This window comes from Xenopus tropicalis, chromosome 2 (assembly GCF_000004195.4).
Source record: "Xenopus tropicalis strain Nigerian chromosome 2, UCB_Xtro_10.0, whole genome shotgun sequence".
NCBI classification, from domain to species: Eukaryota; Metazoa; Chordata; class Amphibia; order Anura; family Pipidae; genus Xenopus; species Xenopus tropicalis.
The window spans coordinates 162,088,857-162,111,068 of record NC_030678.2 but is presented as its reverse complement, the minus strand read 5'-3'; the positions used below and the strand labels follow the sequence as shown (position 1 = coordinate 162,111,068).

General features: G+C 42.6%; 1 pseudogene; it reads right to left on the bottom strand.

Moving 5' to 3' along the window:
* Positions 1-7,128: 7,128 nt before the first annotated feature.
* LOC101734720 overlaps positions 7,129-22,212 on the bottom strand; it is a 52,535-nt pseudogene continuing 37,451 nt past the window's right edge.

Below are 22,212 nucleotides of genomic sequence, written 5' to 3'. Positions count from 1 at the left end.
ACAGTCATGTATCACTGTTTTGTGCAGCCCCATATATATAGTGAGGCGGCACAATTGCCACATATGATAGTCTCACAATACAACCCCTCTTCCCCATTTCATGTACCCAGCTCACTGTCCAACGCTTGTGAAACATTCTCATTGCAGGGTAATGTGATTCAGGGAAATATCATTGCTATAATTTCACATTTTCTCCTTTAAAGACCAGCAATCAATAAAGAGTATACTTGCTCTGTAAATGCGAAGGAAACTGGGAATGTAATCCCATTTTAGGCACAATTGGCACCAACATTTTTAAGCAGCCTGAGGCAGGACCCAATCACCCCAAATTGCACCCACCTGCCTGCCCTGCAGTTCTTGTGCCAGTGACTATCACAAGGAAACATGGACTGGCAAGTATCAAAGCAATTGCCTGACAAGCCCTTGCCATTGCCATACCTACCAATGGAGAGAGATTTGGGGCAAGTGTTCCTATGTAGCCCTAAGGCTGATGCCAGATGTGGCGTTTTTACGCTTCGTATTTTCTCCGCCTAAAAACACCGCACAAGCCACACAGCCCCTGACTATGGGGTTTTTCAGCCTAGTACTGGTGACGTAGCAAATCCTGTTTCCCATGGTGCTAATAGTGCAAAATAGTAAAAAACACTGCGTATTTCCACAAGGTCTGGCAGCTGCCTTTGTGTATACATAGGAATAGCTTGCTGGCGTATTTGCGCATAGTGTGTTTTCCATCGAGACTGTTTAAGTTATTTCTATGGTTGATGATATCGTACATTTTTCAGCCGCCGAGAGAATTAGAAAATACGCAACGTAAAAACGCCACGTCTGGCGTCAGCCTAAAGTGCAAAGAACTTGTTCAGCATCTCCCATTGACAGTGCGCCTCTTCTACAAGAAAATGGCCCTGGGCACATGGCTAGGCATCACCTTCCTGGCACTTTTCCTTCCCTTTCAACAGGGAGAATTAAAGCTCTTCCTTAGCCAAATACTAAAGTGCAATATAGATAAATTGTGGACGGAGCACAGGAACATCCTTCCATAAAATGTCACTTTTATTCAAACACTTATTTTTCGATGTTTTCTAACTTCTGTTTTTAAAGGGATCGATTGGGGTTTATATAGGGTTAACTTATGTAGAGAGTTTGGGCTGGGGGTGTGTATTTAAATGCAATTGTGTCATGGCACCTGTGTAGCTTCTGATGAAGTGGCGAGAAGCCATGAAACGCGTAAAGCTGTGGGTGCCTAACTCTGTGAAGGTTTTAATCGTTTGAATAAAAGTGATATTTTATGGAAGGATGTCCACAATTTATCTATATTGCACTGAGTTTTGCCTGGATTGGGGGCGTGTTTGAGACATTGCAGCACGGAGTGCCTAGTTGCAGTTCAACCCATCTGGTGAGTGCTCCCCTGTTTTGCTATTCCAAATACTAAAGCAAAAAATACAGAGGTCTTTCAAACAGCCTTCAGAGGATCTATTCTATAGGGAACAGCCTTCAGAGGATCTATTCTATAGGGAGCAGTCTTCAGAGGATCTATTCTAGTCTTCAGAGGATCTATTCTATAGGGAGCAGCCTTCAGAGGATCTATTCTATAGGGAACAGCCTTCAGAGGATCTATTCTATAGGGAACAGCCTTCAGAGGATCTATTCTATAGGGAGCAGCCTTCAGAGGATCTATTCTATAGGGAGCAGCCTTCAGAGGATCTATTCTATAGGGAGCAGCCTTCAGAGGATCTATTCTATAGGGAACAGCCTTCAGAGGATCTATTCTATAGGGAGCAGCCTTCAGAGGATCTATTCTATAGGGAGCAGCCTTCAGAGGATCTATTCTACAGGGAGGAGCCTTCAGAGGATCTATTCTATAGGGAACAGCCTTCAGAGGATCTATTCTATAGGGAACAGCCTTCAGAGGACTTCTCCCTGACCTCCCATATAATCTTTGTGTGTGTGTGTATATCTGTCTGAGTGTGTCTGTGCGTAAGAGCTTTACAAGTTAAGGTGGCCATACACAGGCTGTAGCTGCCGATATCGGTCCCTTAGACAGCTCAACGGCCCGTGTAGGGGCAGCAATGACTGGCCTGCCCAACCGACATCTGGCCTGAAATTGGGCAGATATTGATCGGGCAGGTTAAAAGATTTAGTCGGATCAGGGACCGCATCAGCTCGTTGATGCGGTCCCCGAACCGACTGTGCCCATTGCCGTCGTTTGGCCCCAGGGCCAAACGTTCGAATTAGCCCAAATTTGCCCGATATCACCCACCCGTAGGTGGGGATATCGGGAGAAGATCCCCGAGGTCGCCAAGCGAGCAGATCTTAACGTGTATGGCCACCTTTATACTATTAGGGCTGTGACACATGGGGAGATTAGTCACCGACTGATCTCCCCACAATGCCATCCCACCGCCTACAATGTAAATCGGCGGTGGGATGGCATACGTGGCGCTGCGATTTGCCGAAGTTGCCGAAGTTGTCTTAGAAGAATTTATTCTGATTGGCAAGATAATCAAGTATCATAATCTTGTTGTGTTAGTCAGTCAGGTAGTTTCCATAAGGATGTCGTTTCACCATAAACAGCTGAACAACCAGTTTACTTTGAAATGCTAAAGACCCTCCAGTTCGCTTCCTGTGATATCTTGGTGTTGATCATCCCCCCCTATCCAGGGCCGCCATCAGGGGGGCACAGCGGGTACAACTGTCCCGGGCAATTTTTACTTTCAAAGGGGGCCCGGCGATGCTACAGTTTTTCTTAGTAGCTCGGGCCCCCTTTAATAAAATCCGGGCCCTGTCATTGGTTGCGCCCCGTGTGTACCGGTGACGTCAGTACGCACGGGGCGCAACGTTATAAAAGGGCCTGTGTGCGGTCGCGTGTAGGCAGAAGTGCAGAGGCGGCGCGCGTGAGGAGAAGATGCTGCTGAAGCCGCCGAAGAGCAGAAGTAAAATGCTGCTGGGCACCAATGTATTAGGGGGGGCCACGGGGCACACTGACTTATGGGGGCACTGCTGCTGGGCACCAATGTACTAGGGGGGCACTGCTGCTGGGCACCAATGTACTAGGGGGGCTGGCTCTTGGCACCAATGTACTGGGGGGCACTGCTGCTGGGCACCAATGTACTAGGGGGGCACTGCTCTTGGCACCAATGTACTAGGGGGGCACTGCTCTTGGCACCAATGTACTAGGGGGGCACTGCTGCTGGGCACCAATGTACTAGGGGGGCACTGCTCTTGGCACCAATGTACTAGGGGGGCACTGCTCTTGGCACCAATGTACTAGGGGGGCACTGCTGCTGGGCACCAATGTACTAGGGGGCACTGCTGCTGGGCACCAGTGTACTAGGGGGGCACTGCTCTTGGCACCAATGTACTAGGGGGGCACTGCTGCTGGGCACCAATGTACTAGGGGGGCACTGCTGCTGGGCACCAGTGTACTAGGGGGGCACTGCTGCTGGGCACCAGTGTACTAGGGGGGCACTGCTGCTGGGCACCAATGTACTAGGGGGGCACTGCTGCTGGGCACCAATGTACTAGGGGGGCACTGCTGCTGGGCACCAGTGTACTAGGGGGGCACTGCTGCTGGGCACCAGTGTACTAGGGGGGCACTGCTGCTGGGCACCAATGTACTAGGGGGGGGCGCTGGCACCATGTACTAGGGGGCACTGTTGCTGGGCACCACTGTATTAGGGGGGCCCTGGCTACCAATGTTTTAGGGGCACTGGCTACCAATGTTTGTGTGTCCCTTATACTGATGGGAGGGGTCACTGGGGGAGGGGCCATTAGGGGGCAGGGCGTGGGAGGAGGAGGAGGAGGGCCCTGAAAATTTTGTTGTGAGGGGCCCCGTTGATCATCCCCCCCTATCACATGGTGTTGATCACCCCCCTATCACATGGTGTCGATCACCATATCAGTTAGGGATAATAAATATCAAGGCAACAACCACAAAGGCACTTCAAAACATTCCCAACTTCAGCAACTTAATTAACATCTGACTGACTCCCTGCTTAAATCTGTATAGTAGTGATGAGCGAATTTTTTTGCCGGGCATGGATTCGCAGTAAATTTCTCCATTTCACCATTGGCGATTTTGCAAAACTTCAGCGAAAACTCGCCACGGAAAAATTAGTTGCGTGTCAAAATGGTTGTGGTGGTTGTGTCAAAATGGGTGCGGTCACATTAAAATAGCTGCGGACGACAAAAAAGTTGCATTACAAACGCATTTTACTTATGTTTGTGAATTTTTTGTCAAAGCAAAATGGGACAGATTCTCTCGTCACTACTATACAAATATCTTGTTCACTGTATATTCATACAATTAAATGATATTAATATCATACACTTGCAGTTATGTATGCATAGTTCCCACACATGATGAGCGAATCTGTCCCATTTCGCTTCGCCATAAAATTTGCGAAACTACAAGAAAATTAGCGAAATGGTGACAAATCAGCAAAACGCATGACTTTTTTGTCGCCTGCGTTTTTGTTTGTCGTCTGCGTCTTATTTGATGCCACCGCGCCCAATTTTGACGCGACCATACTCATTTTTGACGCACAACGAATTTTTCTGCACAAATTTTCACAGAAATTTCACAAAACAATTCGCCAATGGTAAAATACAGAAATATCCTGCAAATCTGTGCCTGCCATCTACCCACACATATTACTACACTATTACTATTATTATTATTATTATTAACATTTATTTATAAAGCGCCAACATATCCCGCAGCGCTGTACAATAAGTGGGTTTCATACATTGGACATACAGAGTAACATATAAAGCAATCAGTAACCGATACAAGAGGTGAAGAGGGCCCTGCCCAAAAGAGCTTACAATCTACACTAGGTTCGGAGTGGTATAATAACAAACTTTTATAAACAGGGGAATGGAGGGGTTTCCATAGGAAAAATGAAGGGAAACTCTGGGGTTTTTTGAATGCTTTGTAGACACTTTTGAAATATCCATCCAATTTTGTGCAGATTTCTGTCTGTTATTTTGTGCTGCTTAACACACAACAATAGGGAACTGACCAACGCTACTGTATTCATTTGTTTTGCTCTAACTGTAAATTACCCAATATGTGGTTAGTTTACTCAAGTTATTGTTTGCTTTTTAGGGTCTAAAGATTTGCAATTCTGCATGTGTCAGTTACATCACTGTAGGACTAAGCGTTCTTCTAGCAGGGTTAGAAATGCACATAAACATCATTTAGAATCACCTTCTTCCTTAAAAAATAACATTCTCAACTAGTCAAATTTTGTTTAATCCCATATAAACATTATATATACCCATTAAGGTATATACACAATGAATTTATAAATATTTTAACTGTAAGTCTGGTTCCTTGTAACTGTTGACCTTACTTGACAACTTCACTCAACCCCAATGTCCATTGTGAGTAGTAAGCAGACTCCCTGCCCCACTGTGTATTGAATGTGTGTCTATGAACCATTTTAGTTGCAGCTGGAAGACAGAGCGAAGATAATTAAGATTTATAAGATGGCCCTGCATGCCCCTATTGCCCCATTGCTTATTTCATTTTGGTAATCAAGTCTGCGTTTGACATTCTTATATTAGTTAGAATGAATAGGAATTGAACTGGTGCTTTGGCTATTGCTGTCTATAGATATAGTAAAGGGATTCTGTCATGATTTTTATGGTGTAGTTTTTATGACTAAATTACACTGTTAACATAGCAATTAATTCATTACACTTTTTTTTAGCTGTAATATTGGTGTGTAGTGCATCTCAGTGCATTGTGCCTGAGTCTGAGCTTTCAGAAGGAGCCGGCGCTACACATTAGAACTGCTTTCAGCTAACCTATTGTTTCTCCTACTCCCATGTAACTGGAGGAGTCCCAAGCCGGACTTGGATTTCTTACAGCAGAGCAATGGGAAGGGAGCAAGATAGCAGCTCCCAGTAGGTATCAGAATAGCACTCAATATTGAGTTTTGAGTGCTATTCTGATAGTTACTGGGAGCCACTATCTTGCTCCCTTCCCATTGTTCTGCTGATCGGCTCTTGGGGGGGGTTGATATCACTCCAACTTGCAGCTCAGCAGTAAAGAAAAACTAAAGTGCAACAGAGCACAAGTCACATGGCTGAGGGCATCTGGGAGATTAAGAATAAATCCACATCAAATTTCAAAATTAAATATAGTAAAACAGGTTTCAATGCAGGATCCTGCTGGAGGAGTGCTTTTTACTCATGCATTTTATAAAAACATGTTTTCCTGTCCCAGAAGATTATAAAGATTTGCCCGTGCCACCTTAGCAACTCACAGTGTTATAAACAATCGCAGAGAAAATATTAGTCCCAAGGAAAAAATATTAATTTTAATAAATAGTGTTTTAGCCCTTTACGTGAGATACAGTTACATCACGCCTGGTGTTTGTACAATTCCTCTTGCTTTGTTGCCAACACCCCATTGCCTCATCACTGAGAGGTAAATGTACCAATCTCCTAAGCTATTTCTCAGCATCCGGTCTGGAACTGACTTTCACAATGTTGAACCACATCATCACATGTTTACCAGCCTTTGGACTACTGAAACAAAATAATAAAATCACAGGAAGAAATATAGTTAAAATTGTTCTTATAAGACAATGTGCTTGGGTTTATACTGATTGTAGAATATTTCTGAATACAAACATGCAAATTATACATTTCAAAAGTGATCAAAGAATGCATGGCCAATCAAAGTTCTAACTCCAAACGCTCCATATACCTGTATATAAATGAATATGGACATATTTTCTATACTAAACTCAATGGGCTGGCCTAAAGTTTCAGTATCTCTATAGTAGCAATGATATAGGTCTTTACAGTTATCACAGGAGCTCCCCATCTTGGATTCTGTTAGAAAGGTCTGAAAGTGCACCCAAGGGTCTTTTCCCCAGGGAGACCACGGTCCAACTACCTGAAATCCTTACACCGTACATAATTATAGTATATAAATGACTGAATGTGAATGATCTATTTAATTTCCTAAATCAGGGTTGTCTGTAGCAAACACTTTAAAAATGAGAAGCTTTTGGCAAATCACTGATTTTATTTGAAAAACAGAAGCAAATAATTAGTAATTAATATCATTATGACCAGTGGGGTCCATAGAAGATGTCTTAAACCTTTGCCGATTCCAAGTTCCACTCTCACGTTGGCCAATCACTGTTTGGAAAGCTGGATTCATGCCATGACCAACTAGAACCCTCCCGTGTGGTTAAATGTAGGTTATTATTGCATTCTCTTTGTGTAGCTGCTGAAGGATTATTGCCATACTAAAATAACAAAGCATTGCATACTGATTTTGTTTGCCAAATACAATATGGAGATCCAGCTCATGTTATTTTGCCTATTTCTTCCTCCCATATATGGACTGTATTCCTTTCACATCATCTTGGGGTAGACGAAAGTTTCCGGTGTTCCAATAGCGATAGGTTGGATACAATGACCAAATTCATGTGCGGCAACAAGAAACAAATTATATTCTGTAAAAAATGGATGTGTCATGTTAAAATATGTGGCTAATGACTTTATTCTAATAATATATATATTTTAATTATAGCAAGAAAAGCAAAGGATCCTGGAGGAAACCTACACAAACACAAGGGAAAAAGCAAATTCCTCACTTGTGCCTGTCCCCTAACTTGTGCATCAGTAAGACCAGCAAGTTAGGGAGCGGCAGAAGCTGTAGGCTGCAATGGGGCACAAGCTGTAGGCTGCAATGGGGCAGAAGCTGTAGGCTGCAATGGGGCAGAAGCTGTAGGCTGCAATGGGGCACAAGCTGTAGGCTGCAATGGGGCAGAAGCTGTAGGCTGCAATGGGACAGAAGCTGTAGGCTGCAATGGGGCAGAAGCTGTAGGCTGCAATGGGACAGAAGCTGTAAGCTGCAATGGGACAGAAGCTGTAGGCTGCAATGGGGCACAAGCTGTAGGCTGCAATGGGGCACAAGCTGTAGGCTGCAATGGGGCACAAGCTGTAGGCTGCAATGGGACAGAAGCTGTAGGCTGCAATGGGACAGAAGCTGTAGGCTGCAATGCGGCACAAGCTGTAGGCTGCAATGGGGCACAAGCTGTAGGCTGCAATGGGGCACAAGCTGTAGGCTGCAATGGGACAGAAGCTGTAGGCTGCAATGGGACAGAAGCTGTAGGCTGCAATGGGGCACAAGCTGTAGGCTGCAATGGGGCACAAGCTGTAGGCTGCAATGGGGCAGAAGCTGTAGGCTGCAATGGGGCACAAGCTATAGGCTGCAATGGGGCAGAAGCTGTAGGCTGCAATGGGACAGAAGCTGTACGCTGCAATGGGGCACAAGCTGTAGGCTGCAATGGGGCACAAGCTGTAGGCTGCAATGGGGCAGAAGCTGTAGGCTGCAATGGGACAGAAGCTGTAGGCTGCAATGGGGCAGAAGCTGTAGGCGGCAATGGGGCAGAAGCTGGAGGCTGCTATGGGGGGTGTACTAGATATACATTGCAGATTGAATAACACCCAGATGTATACAACTAAGATGTACTATATAAAATATATGGTCTTTTTATACTCCATCATACATGGGAAATGGCGCACAGGGCAATTACAAGCATTTTACAGCTTGTATGGTGGGTGAAAAAATGCTCAAAATCAACCTTCACAAAATTCCTGTGGAAGTTGCCTGGCCTGTTAGTGCACCTACAGGAGCAGGTAATTCCAGTGGTTATGTTGCTTGCCCCTTAAGCCGAAAAGCACTTGGGTGACAAAATGCTTGGCTTCACTCTGTATTTAAGTTCTCTTAGTATTTTATAGACAGGCTCAACTGACTCATGGGAATGTGAAGAGTTGCAAGGGTGACTCTATATTAATTACAGGGAGGGATTCTGTAGGGAGAAGGGTGCCATCAGAAATCTTTGGAGCCCCTACCAACAGGTGGTTACAAACTACTAGCAAGTAATAAGTACTCTGCACCATGCAGAATATTATATTCTCTCTGTGAGCAAGGTAGAAAAGAGGCATGCTGCTTTGTTTAGCTGTCAGTGCTTTTTATAAAATAAAACTTTAGCTGTGGCCTCTTACATTTTTGCCCATAGGAATTCATTCCCTCCACTGACGTTCAGAGCTGAATTGTCAGATATGGCGGTAGAAACAATAGGGATTCTACCTCCAACTGACGATTCAGCCCTAAACACAGATTTTGCTTGGGTGCCTTCAACGGTTCCCAAGCAAAATCTTTCGCCCAGCCCGATCGATTAGATGACCCATATCTGAAGCTTTTGCGATATCCGTTGTCTCATCAATCTGCCATACACGCACCTCCTGCTTATTTTTCAAGTTGTTGCAGGACCCATACAATGTATGTCGTTAGAATACGGCACTGACCTTGCCCAAGGCAATTACTTCTTACTGACGTGCTTAGTGCGCACTGGAGCCAGTTGTTTGAGGTTGTTTATAATTCAAATAACCAGCTATTTAATCATTACATCAACTCCTTGGATCAGTGAAAGGCATTCTTCTGTATTGGCGGAAATAGTTTTGGTCCAGTAGCATCATCAGTATTGGAGTTCATACCAAAGGGGTCTGCATCTTGGGTTACTTTTATTGAGCCAAAACCAAGGAGTCCATTTCCCTGACTTCTTTTTTCACTTCACCTTTGAGGTCTAACATTTGTACAGCGTCCCTTCTTGCACGTAATAAGGATGCACATAATTGACCTTGAAGTGGTGCTTTCAGTAGAATAAGTAAGAACATGCTCCCCTGATCCCACCCTAACTGACTGGCCCCCCCAGAAAATGCTCCAGGCCACCTAAAAGTTGCAGCCTAGCAGTCTGAGAAACCACTGACTTAAAGTGATATTGGCCATCAAACATCTGTAATGGGTAGAAATATTCTCACCAGTAGAGAGACAACATAGTGAAATAGATTTCCTCCAGGGGAGGCATTTCAGGGAAGTAATTAGCCCCTTTCCAAACTCCCTTTACTTAGGGGGAAGTATAGGGACCACACTTGGTGGAGCAGATGCTGTTCTTGCCAAGGCATGTCTAATTCACAACTGTGAGTGTATTATGACAGAAACTGCTTCTCTAGGGTTGGTCACCTTAGGGCTCGAATCTTGACTCCGGGGCCTTCTGCTCCAGGCTTCCCAGCATTTGCACCCTTGGTACGACGTAAAGTCCAAAGGGGAACAGCCATGTTCTCTTTCCCACCATATAAACTATGGATAAGAACTGGCGCCACTACCTCTTGCCAATGACAGAATAATATATTTATAGTAAAACTCCTGGGTATTTGACTCACAAACACAAAAGCACAGATAGAAATATTATCATTACACAACTAGGGAACAAATAGACCAGCTCACTGGGTTAAACAAGCCTTGCAAGCAAATTGCAGCCTAATAGCAAATCAGTAGTGTTTAGATGTTGCAGAGCGCTGCCCTATGGTGTGTTTCCGATAGATTTGGTTCCCCAACATATTATAATACATACAGCAAAGACTACATTTATAGAAATTTTAGAACTGACCACATATTTGGAAGGCATCAAAAGTCAGACTCATTTTGATGATATGAGGTCAAACTACATAAGAGAGCTGGCCAAGGCTATTGGCTTAAGGCACAAGGGTGTGACTGCCAGCTCCCAGCGTTTCTATCAACTAACTAAACTCATGGACTCCATGCATGAAGTAAGTCTAATCTGTCTTTTCCAATCATTCATTCCTGAATGAAGTGATGAGCGCTTCCATTCTTTTTAAATGATTGCTTTTTATGTCAGTGTTTCATAAATGAAGCACAATGATTTCAATAACCCCATCCTCCTAACCAGCTTTGATTAAGGAGAGCTGTAAAGTTTTAAATAAAACATATTTTTATTACCAAAGGGCACATGATTATAAAGTGGTAGAGACCGAAGAGACAAGTTCAACCCAAATAAGGCTGCCAATAAGCTTAATAAGGAAGAGACCACATGACTGAAGGCTAGTTAGAGGTGTTATACCCTATGTATAGGTGCTCTAAAGACACAAGGTGCTGTAGCTTTTGAGCACCAGGTGAGGAACCCACAAGTGAAGGGAACCAGGTACATGCTCGCAGGTAGAAGATGTTCCCTGAAGGCAACTAAAGAGATGCCCTGTAATGGCTGTTATTGGAAATGGGCCCTAAGTGCTTCTTACATATAACTATTGCAGAGCATAAGGAGTCAGCCTACAAGCTCTGTAGGAACCATTTGAGTTCTTTGTATCCATACTTACCATGCCTGATGTTTGTTTGGTCCCACCAGCTTGTAAAGCAGCTCCACCTGTATTGTCTCAACACCTTCCTGCAGTCTCGATCGCTTAGTGTGGAATTTCCTGAAATGATGTCGGAAGTGATCTCTGACCAGTTACCCAAAATCCTAGCGGGGATGGTAAAACCAATTATATTTCACAAAAAGTGAATATCATATCTCTTTCATCACCCCATCACCCTTAAAATAATTTAATTTATATGTTACTTGTAATAAAGATGATCTAATGGACATTTCTATTTGTTTGGGTGCAACCTGCATGCAAGAAAGCATTTGATTTCTTACCACTTACAGTTGCTTCAGTTCTCCATTTTGCTTAGCAGGAGATTTTTTCTTTTTGTCTGAGGAATGTCTGAACCACAGACCAATGCAGTGTGCTTCTTCAATTTGTGGACTGTTGGCATCAAAAATCTCTAAGCTAAAATGTTGGAGTTTGAGAAGATGGAAGTCCGTTCTTAGTACAGCTGAACTTCAGCACACCACATTCCATTGTTCATCAAACCCAGGCTGCTCCACCCCAATTTTAGAACTACAGACATTGATGGGAAGAGCACATGGACTTCTGTTGTGTGGGATACTTACTAAGACAGAAGTGTAGCATAGTCTTGTAGTTTTTCCATTTGCTGACCCACACAGTTGCCCTGTAGCACACCATTTACTTCACACGCTCATCAATCTCACCCCAATATTAGAACTACAGATACTGAAGATAAGCAAACATGGACCTCTTTTGTGGACTGCTGTCATCTAGCATCTCTACACTACACTGTAAGTGTTTGAAGAGAAGGAACTACTCACTAAGCACAGTGGGCCTTTATCACACCATTTACTTCTCATGTTGGTGCTTCTCAAAACTAGGTTGATCCGCGCCAATATTAGACAATAGACATTAAAGAAAAGGGCACATAAAGCGGTAGAAGTCCATGTACTTTTTTCTTTAGTGTGTGGAATATTTGAACGATAGAACAATGCTTGTGCACCATACATTTGTGGACTATTGTTATAAGATAAACTGTAAATGATTGAGGAGCAACCAAGGCTGCTCTATCCCAGTTTTAGACATTGAAGGGAAGGGCACATGGAGCACTGTTATGTGGGTGATTGGTCGCATGAAATGAAGTCCTTTTGTCTTTTCTTCAGTATCTGTAACATCATGTTGAAAAACATAATTCCTTACCTGAAGAACATCTTCTAAAGTTTGCTCTTACCTGACCAGCCTCCCTACACAAAGGGTGAAGGTTGAGTTGAAGATAGACTACAAGATGTCAGACATATTAACATGCATAGGAATGGCAGTTTAAATGGTTTTGAATTCTCTAGTAGTTGCTTTGGCTTCATGTACTGTGGCTGTATTATAGTATATGACTTGTTCCTGCTGTTCCATATGTCATAGATACAATATGGCTGTCCTCACAGTTGTACATTAAATATGGATATTGTGCTTACAAACATATTGCCCTCCTAGAAAGCACTTCTTGCTCTAACGCATTGTTCCAGTTCCTTTTGCTGTGCAATTAAAATGATGCAGTTATTTTTTCCCATGTATTAATTAAATAACCATGTAAATAGGTCTGAAGGATAGATATGAAGAACATTTTATTTTTCTGTACACGGTTTCTGAGAATATGAAATGTTTTTCCCAGTAAGTACTTTTTAAGTCGCTGTATGTTAAAAGAGTAAAATAAATGCCAGAATGATTATGTTTTGACTTTGTTTCATTAATACGGTCATTATTTTGACATTTCTTTACAAAAATCCCTCCAATAACTTATTATTAAATGGTCCCCACCTTTTGTCACAAAGGAAAGAACACCAAATGTAGTTTCTGCTATCTCTGCTACTTTTGGCACAATACATCACCATTTTGTATGTGGTATAAGCCTATAGTTAAATGGAGGTGCTGTGTCTGCCAGAAACTCTTTCACATTTGCCATACGTTGTTCTGGGTCATTAGCGATCAGTAGATCCAATATGGTTCCTGGTTGGCTCCTCAACAACCTGTGACATAAAGTTGCCATGCAGCAAGTTTATAAACTTGTTCCCATTTACTGTCCTGGCAGTACTATGGCTCCAGTCAATGTCAGGATAATTATCCCCCATTATTATCACTTGCCCCAAACAGCTATCTCCCCGGCCACTGTAACAAATGACAGGGGTTGCCAGCTGTGCTCTGGGTTTTGTTCAAACTCTTTCAGCCAAATATTTATTTCTCTTGGCTTATTAGTACCTAATGTGCCTGCAGTCGGCTTCATACCAGGCTAGAGTCATTGCTGAAAGCTCGGCAATGTCCAAACAATACAAAGTGGAACAATCCTTCAATGTGCCGGTATTGTGTCTCTCAGGAATACAGTTCAGCTCATAAACAAACAGTTCAGCGTATCAGTGGAACCAAATCTGAAATATCTCAGATCTTAATGTACATCGAGCTAATTGCCCATGAGCATTATATCCAAGACACATGTTTATTAAAAGGAGGTTAATGCCAATTACAGGCCACAAAGGTCTGGGCCTAGGACTGCAAATATAGGGCATCTTCATTGGGGTCTGGGCAGGAAATTTCGGCAGCCATTTAAATCTCCAGCCACCCAGTCCCCAGAGAAAGGAATCACACTGGAACCGTGGCGGCACGAGGGACCAGCAGATTGGCAAGAGGGGGTGCGAGTGCCAGGGTGTGTGAGCAGGGGGGAGGGGGTGCTAGTGGCAGGGGGTGTAAGAGGCAGGGGGAGGGGGTGGTAGTGGCAGGGGGGTGCTATTGGCAGGGGGCTGAGAGGGGGTTCTAGTGGCAGGGGGAGGGAGGTGCTTACAACAGAAAGGCCTAGGGGCACAAAAAAAGTTTAAATCTGGCCCTGGCCAGTTACACTTAAGCCCTCGTACATCCGAAGTTAAGTCCTTGTATATAATAAAGACTGGGATGCACATTTATTAATTGTTTCAATAAAAAAAATTTGAGATTCAATTAGACAAAACAAATTAACCTTATGGGTTTTTATCCTTCCCCTGTGCTGAGGTCTTGATCTCTTAAGTCAGTTGCTGCTACAGATACAGCGATGAGTTACTGACAGGTTGCTATGCTTACAGCTCAAGAGCAATCTCTTGTTTCCCATAGAACAAAAAGTGCTTAAGACTAATTGCCCTTATTTAAAGGGTTGGTTCACCTTTGGCACCAGGTTGCACTATATGGCTCTGTACTTTATTTACACCTGTTTGACTGGGATCTCACACAGCACCATACGGCTCAGCTCTGTATTTAGTAAATAGGGCCCTCCAAGCTGCAGTTAAAGGGTTTCTGTTACAGGCAGGGACTGTGGCACAATTTAGCTTTAGTCTGGAAAAGTGACTACCAATGATTATTAGCGGCACAGTTGTAGGGAGGCTTAACACAGATTAGCGAATGGGAAGCGAAATATGCAAATTAAGATGGAAGTGACCCCCCCCATGCGCAGATGCTGTGATGCTTAGACTGCCCAAACGCTTTGTTACATTAACTAGCTGTGCACTGCTGCAATGAAGTGTTGAAAAGGGTCAGCAACCCATACCTCTTCATAATCTTTCCATGTGCACTATGTTGGTATATATGGTTTATGTATGTAAGTGTATAGATAGGTCAGTGTGGGTCTGTATGTGAGTGGATAGATAGGTCAGTGTGGGTCTGTATGTGAGTGGATAGATAGGTCAGTGTGGGTCTGTATGTGAGTGGATAGATAGGTCAGTATGGGTCTGTATGTGAGTGGATAGATAGGTCAGTATGGGTCTGTATGTGAGTGGATAGATAGGTCAGTGTGGGTCTGTATGTGAGTGGATAGAGAGGTCAGTGTGGGTCTGTATGTGAGTGCATAGATAGGTCAGTATGGGTCTGTATGTGAGTGGATAGATAGGTCAGTATGGGTCTGTATGTGAGTGGATAGATAGGTCAGTATGGGTCTGTGAGTGTATAGATAGGTCAGTGTGGGTCTGTATGTGAGTGGATAGAGAGGTCAGTGTGGGTCTGTATGTGAGTGGATAGATAGGTCAGTATGGGTCTGTATGTGAGTGGATAGATAGGTCAGTGTGGGTCTGTATGTGAATGGATAGATAGGTCAGTATGGGTCTGTATGTGAGTGGATAGATAGGTCAGTATGGGTCTGTATGTGTAAAGGGATGATGGGTATGAGCCAACAGTGGGCTTGGAGGTGATTCTGACTGGCTCCCTAATAAGAAAATAAAGCACAGGCCAATGTCATTTAAAGATGGAATGTTTATTGTATATATTTATTAATATACAATAAGCAAAGCATTTATGCCATAAATACATTCTTCTTTGAAAATGTAAACAAAGAATAAAACATGACAATAAATGCCATACTAATGCCAATCTTCTAAAGCCGCTGTTTCTCAGATGCATTTGTTAGAAGATGCTGTTGTTCATCAAGAAGCCAACACAAAGGGCTGCCAACGGGACCAAGATGTTATGCAGGGGTCCAAAGATGGTATTTAGGACCGCTGTATGTGCCCCCGACCCTCCCCCGTTGGCAGCCAAGTTGTTTTATGGATTCGTGGATTCAGGCCTAAGGAAAGATTAATATACAATAAATAAAGCATTTATGCCATAAATACATTCTTCTTTGAAAATGTAAACAAAGAATGAAACATGACAATAAATGCCATACTTACGTCAATCTTCTAAAGCCGCTGTTTCTCAGATGCATTTGTTAGAAGATGCTGTTGTTCATCAAGAAGCCAACACAAAGGGCTGCCAACGGGACCAAGATGTTATGCAGGGGTCCAAAGATGGTATTTAGGACCCCTGTATGTGCCCCCATCCCTCCCCCGTTGGCAGCCAAGTTGTTGTATGGCTTCGTGGAGTCAGGCCTAAGGAAAGATTAATATACAATAAAGCATTTATGCCATAAATACATTCTTCTTTGAAAATGTAAAAAAGACTAAAACATGACAATAAATGCCATACTTACGTCGATCTTCTAAAGCCGCTGTTTCTCAGATGCATTTGTTAGAAGATGCTGTTGTTCATCAAGAAGCCAACACAAAGGGCTGCCAACGGGACCAAGATGTTATGCAGGGGTCCAAAGATGGTATTTAGGACCCCTGTATGTGCCCCCGTCCCTCCCCCGTTGGCAGTCAAGTTGTTGTATGGCTTCGTGGAGTCAGGCCTAAGGAAAGATTAATATACAATAAAGCATTTATGCCATAAATACATTCTTCTTTGAAAATGTAAAAAAGACTAAAACATGACAATAAATGCCATCCTTAGGTCAGTCTTCTAAAGCCGCTGTTTCTCAGATGCATTTGTCAGAAGGTGCTGTTGTTCATCAAGAAGCCAACACAAAGGGCTGCCAACGGGACCAAGATGTTATGCAGGGGTCCAAAGATGGTATTTAGGACCCCTGTATGTGCCCCCGACCCTCCCCCGTTGGCAGCCAAGTTGTTTTATGGATTCGTGGATTCAGGCCTAAGGAAAGATTAATATACAATAAGCAAAGCATTTATGCCATAAATACATTCTTCTTTGAAAATGTAAAAAAGACTAAAACATGACAATAAATGCCATACTTAGGTCAGTCTTCTAAAGCCGCTGTTCCTCAGATGCATTTGTCAGAAGATGCTGTTGTTCATCAAGAAGCCAACACAAAGGGCTGCCAATGGGACCAAGATGTTATGCAGGGGTCCAAAGATGGTATTTAGGACCCCTGTATGTGCCCCCGTCCCTCCCCCGTTAGCAGCCAAGTTGTTGTTCAAAGGGTGAGAAACACCCAAAATACTCAGCGCTTCTTGGTGAAAGTCAGTTTATGTATTGTCCTCAATCCAATATAACAAATAGTGAAGATATGCTGCCTCCTCTTGATGTCAGCTCCCCTTTTAGATGAGCCTCGAAATATGTGTACAAAGGTTGATGGAAGCGCATGAAAAACAAAATAAAAATATATAGTGCAGATCAATAAGAAAAAGAAAATATATAATGGCCACTGCCGTGAATAACTTAAATGAAACACCGCTGTAGAGTGTAACCAGAACTATGTGTATATTATAACTGCTCACCAGAACGATTCAAATATGGAACAAATAGGCCAACCCAGCTGAACCTTGATAGGAGTGGGAATCCGTTCAACAATGTATATAGGATAAAGGATATAAAGCAGATATAGTGTAAATCTGTTTATTGAGAATAAAAACCCTGCACAATGCAGGCTACTTACAATGTAGTAGTATTGTAAAAGCAGAAAAACAAATCGTGGCTCAACACGTTTCGCGTGCCTCCTGCACGCTTCCTCAGGAGCAAATAAAGTGAAGTGTGTAGATGGCGTTACTATAAGTGGTATTTATAGACCTGCAATCAGGGTATAAAACGAAGACACCAGCGAGATACCGGAAGCGCATATATGACGCGCTGGAAGTGAAGGCGCGTAACCATGGGAACCGGTAAACACGCGCACTCGGCGCGTTCAGTTGGCTGCCGGTCACCATGGGAACGCGTCGGTGCTAATGTCGGCAGTATCACGGAACTCCATTGTAGCGCGCTTGCGCTGATGGTGTCAGTGATAGTGTGGGTAAGGTCTGGAAAGGTTATATTATAATACTAAGCACTAGATCAATAACTGTGGGTCAAAGTCCGCAAAAGGTAAAGTGAACACCATTTGAAGGGTTAATAGGTCAGGAAAGTCTATGAAATAGAAACTGGATCATTAAACACGGGTCATGATCCACAACAGATAAAAGGAACACCCGTTGTTAAATGGACCCAACACCAAAAATCAAAGGAAACAATGTATGAATGTACACAGTATGTCAGGAATAAAAATATAAATATAGATATATAATATGGAAAAATAAGAATATTGCAATAATAAACCGAGCATAAATAAATGTCAAAAAATAGGAACAAAGATATCAATACTTAAAATATCTATATATATTCTATCAAAATTCTAAAATATAGATTAAAAAGCTGCCAGATCCAGATCAATATTGAGACCCAGAGGTTGTAGGGTGTTAAGCTTAAAGATCCAATAGGTCTCACGTTGTCTGAGTTTGATGAAGCGGTCTCCACCCCTAATGTTGGCCGGTATTTGCTCTAAACCTATATAGGTTAGGCCCTTAGGGTCACTGTTGTGTTTGTGTTTAAAATGCCGAGAAACTCCATGGTTCATCTTGCCTATTCTGATATTGCGTACGTGCTCACTGATCCTGGTTCCAACTGCTCTAATTGTCCTCCCAACATAAAACATTTCACACGGACAAATCAATAAATATATAACATAAATAGACCGGCAATTAATAAAAGCATTCTTTAAAGGAATATCTAAAAAATTAGATTTTTTGGGAGCGACAAAAGCACAAGACGCACACCTTTTTTTGCCGCACTTATAAGTTCCCTTCAAACCAAATGAATTCAAATGTTTTGTATGTCCTTCACGATCCCAAACCTTAGAAGGTGCCAACATATTACTCAGTGTTTGTGATTTTTTAAAACATATTTGTGGTTTTAAATTACAATGTCCTTTCAACACAGGATCGGCCAAAATTACATTCCAATGACGTTGGACGATATTTCTAATATTGTAAGCTGCCGAGTTAAACTTCGTATAAAAATTGCAGTTGTGGGATATGTTATCCCTGGATCTTTGTGGCTGAATAAGCTGCTCTCTATTTATGTTGTCTACTGTGTATCTGGCTTCCTGGAGCCAGGACTTTTTGTATCCCTTCTCTATAAATCTGCTTTCCAAGATAGAGCACTCCTGCTCATAATCCTCTAACTTCGAACAATTTCTTTTTGCTCTCATGAATTGTCCCTTTGGAATATTCCTAATACACTGGGTATGATGACTGCTGGAAGCATGTAGAAGACCGTTCCGGTCTGTCGGTTTCCGGTAAAGTCTTGTCTCTATCTTATTGTTAGTACAAAATAAAGTTAAATCTAAAAAAAACACGATAAATTTTTTAGATTTAACTTTATTTTGTACTAACAATAAGATAGAGACAAGACTTTACCGGAAACCGACAGACCGGAACGGTCTTCTACATGCTTCCAGCAGTCATCATACCCAGTGTATTAGGAATATTCCAAAGGGACAATTCATGAGAGCAAAAAGAAATTGTTCGAAGTTAGAGGATTATGAGCAGGAGTGCTCTATCTTGGAAAGCAGATTTATAGAGAAGGGATACAAAAAGTCCTGGCTCCAGGAAGCCAGATACACAGTAGACAACATAAATAGAGAGCAGCTTATTCAGCCACAAAGATCCAGGGATAACATATCCCACAACTGCAATTTTTATACGAAGTTTAACTCGGCAGCTTACAATATTAGAAATATCGTCCAACGTCATTGGAATGTAATTTTGGCCGATCCTGTGTTGAAAGGACATTGTAATTTAAAACCACAAATATGTTTTAAAAAATCACAAACACTGAGTAATATGTTGGCACCTTCTAAGGTTTGGGATCGTGAAGGACATACAAAACATTTGAATTCATTTGGTTTGAAGGGAACTTATAAGTGCGGCAAAAAAAGGTGTGCGTCTTGTGCTTTTGTCGCTCCCAAAAAATCTAATTTTTTAGATATTCCTTTAAAGAATGCTTTTATTAATTGCCGGTCTATTTATGTTATATATTTATTGATTTGTCCGTGTGAAATGTTTTATGTTGGGAGGACAATTAGAGCAGTTGGAACCAGGATCAGTGAGCACGTACGCAATATCAGAATAGGCAAGATGAACCATGGAGTTTCTCGGCATTTTAAACACAAACACAACAGTGACCCTAAGGGCCTAACCTATATAGGTTTAGAGCAAATACCGGCCAACATTAGGGGTGGAGACCGCTTCATCAAACTCAGACAACGTGAGACCTATTGGATCTTTAAGCTTAACACCCTACAACCTCTGGGTCTCAATATTGATCTGGATCTGGCAGCTTTTTAATCTATATTTTAGAATTTTGATAGAATATATATAGATATTTTAAGTATTGATATCTTTGTTCCTATTTTTTGACATTTATTTATGCTCGGTTTATTATTGCAATATTCTTATTTTTCCATATTATATATCTATATTTATATTTTTATTCCTGACATACTGTGTACATTCATACATTGTTTCCTTTGATTTTTGGTGTTGGGTCCATTTAACAACGGGTGTTCCTTTTATCTGTTGTGGATCATGACCCGTGTTTAATGATCCAGTTTCTATATCATAGACTTTCCTGACCTATTAACCCTTCAAATGGTGTTCACTTTACCTTTTGCGGACTTTGACCCACAGTTATTGATCTAGTGCTTAGTATTATAATATAACCTTTCCAGACCTTACCCACACTATCACTGACACCATCAGCGCAAGCGCGCTACAATGGAGTTCCGTGATACTGCCGACATTAGCACCGACGCGTTCCCATGGTGACCGGCAGCCAACTGAACGCGCCGAGTGCGCGTGTTTACCGGTTCCCATGGTTACGCGCCTTCACTTCCAGCGCGTCATATATGCGCTTCCGGTATCTCGCTGGTGTCTTCGTTTTATACCCTGATTGCAGGTCTATAAATACCACTTATAGTAACGCCATCTACACACTTCACTTTATTTGCTCCTGAGGAAGCGTGCAGGAGGCACGCGAAACGCGTTGAGCCACGATTTGTTTTTCTGCTTTTACAATACTACTACATTGTAAGTAGCCTGCATTGTGCAGGGTTTTTATTCTCAATAAACAGATTTACACTATATCTGCTTTATATCCTTTATCCTATATACATTGTTGAACGGATTCCCACTCCTATCAAGGTTCAGCTGGGTTGGCCTATTTGTTCCATATTTGAATCGTTCTGGTGAGCAGTTATAATATACACATAGTTCTGGTTACACTCTACAGCGGTGTTTCATTTAAGTTATTCACGGCAGTGGCCATTATATATTTTCTTTTTCTTATTGATCTGCACTATATATTTTTATTTTGTTTTTCATGCGCTTCCATCAACCTTTGTACACACAGCAGCCAAGTTGTTGTATGGCTTCGTGGAGTCAGGCCTAAGGAAAGATTGCTCAGTGTTAGCCATGGAGTAGCTGTTTGTAATAATTCTGCAATTTGTTCATTTTTACTATTTGTATTTACAATTTTTGCCATTTCATGCTCTATTACATGCTAATTTAAAGGCCAACTACAACTATTTAATACCATCACAGCTTGTTTGACTGTCCCCTAGATTTGGCTTAGTTTAGTAACCTCTGCTCTAATACAATCTAAGCCTTACTGGGGCTTTAGTTACAGAATGATTGTGTATGTGGGAAAGCCAGAGAATATTATATAAATAATAGCAGTATTTGGTTATAGTCTATACATCAAGGGAACTATAATGAGAATGAGGGGTTCCCCTACCTCACTGCAGATGTCTCATGAGGCTCCTCTTTACACCCCTTTCATCCCAGAGCTCCAAGATGAAGGGGTGCGCAAGAAGCTGCCTCGCAGTTGGCCGTCTCTCCGCACTCTTCTGCAGGCAGTCACTCACAAAAGAATGGAAGTTGTTACTCCTGGAAAAAATGAAACAAAGGCAAAATTATATTATATCTAATTTTATAGAATCAGCACAGCCAAGTGCCCAGACAGAAGTGGACAGAAACCCAATAATTAATGACCTGTCTATGGCATCTTATAGCAGCCCCTCTGGCCATTTCTGCCCTCACTCCTTTCCCATTTATCCCCCTTCCTCACTTCACCCCATATCACAATGTCCTCCCTCACCATAACTTCTGCCATGCCTATTTCCCCACATTCCCAAACTTTCCCATTTACACACCCCCTCACTCCTTTTCCATTTCCCCACTCTCTCCCCCCTCACTTCCTTGTCCATTTCCCCACCCTCTCCCCCTTACTTCCTTGTCCATCTCCCCCCTCACTTCCTTGTCCATTTCCCCCCTCTCCCCCTCACTTCGTTGTCCATTTCCCCCCCTCTCCCCCTCACTTCGTTGTCCATTTCCCACCCTCTCCCCC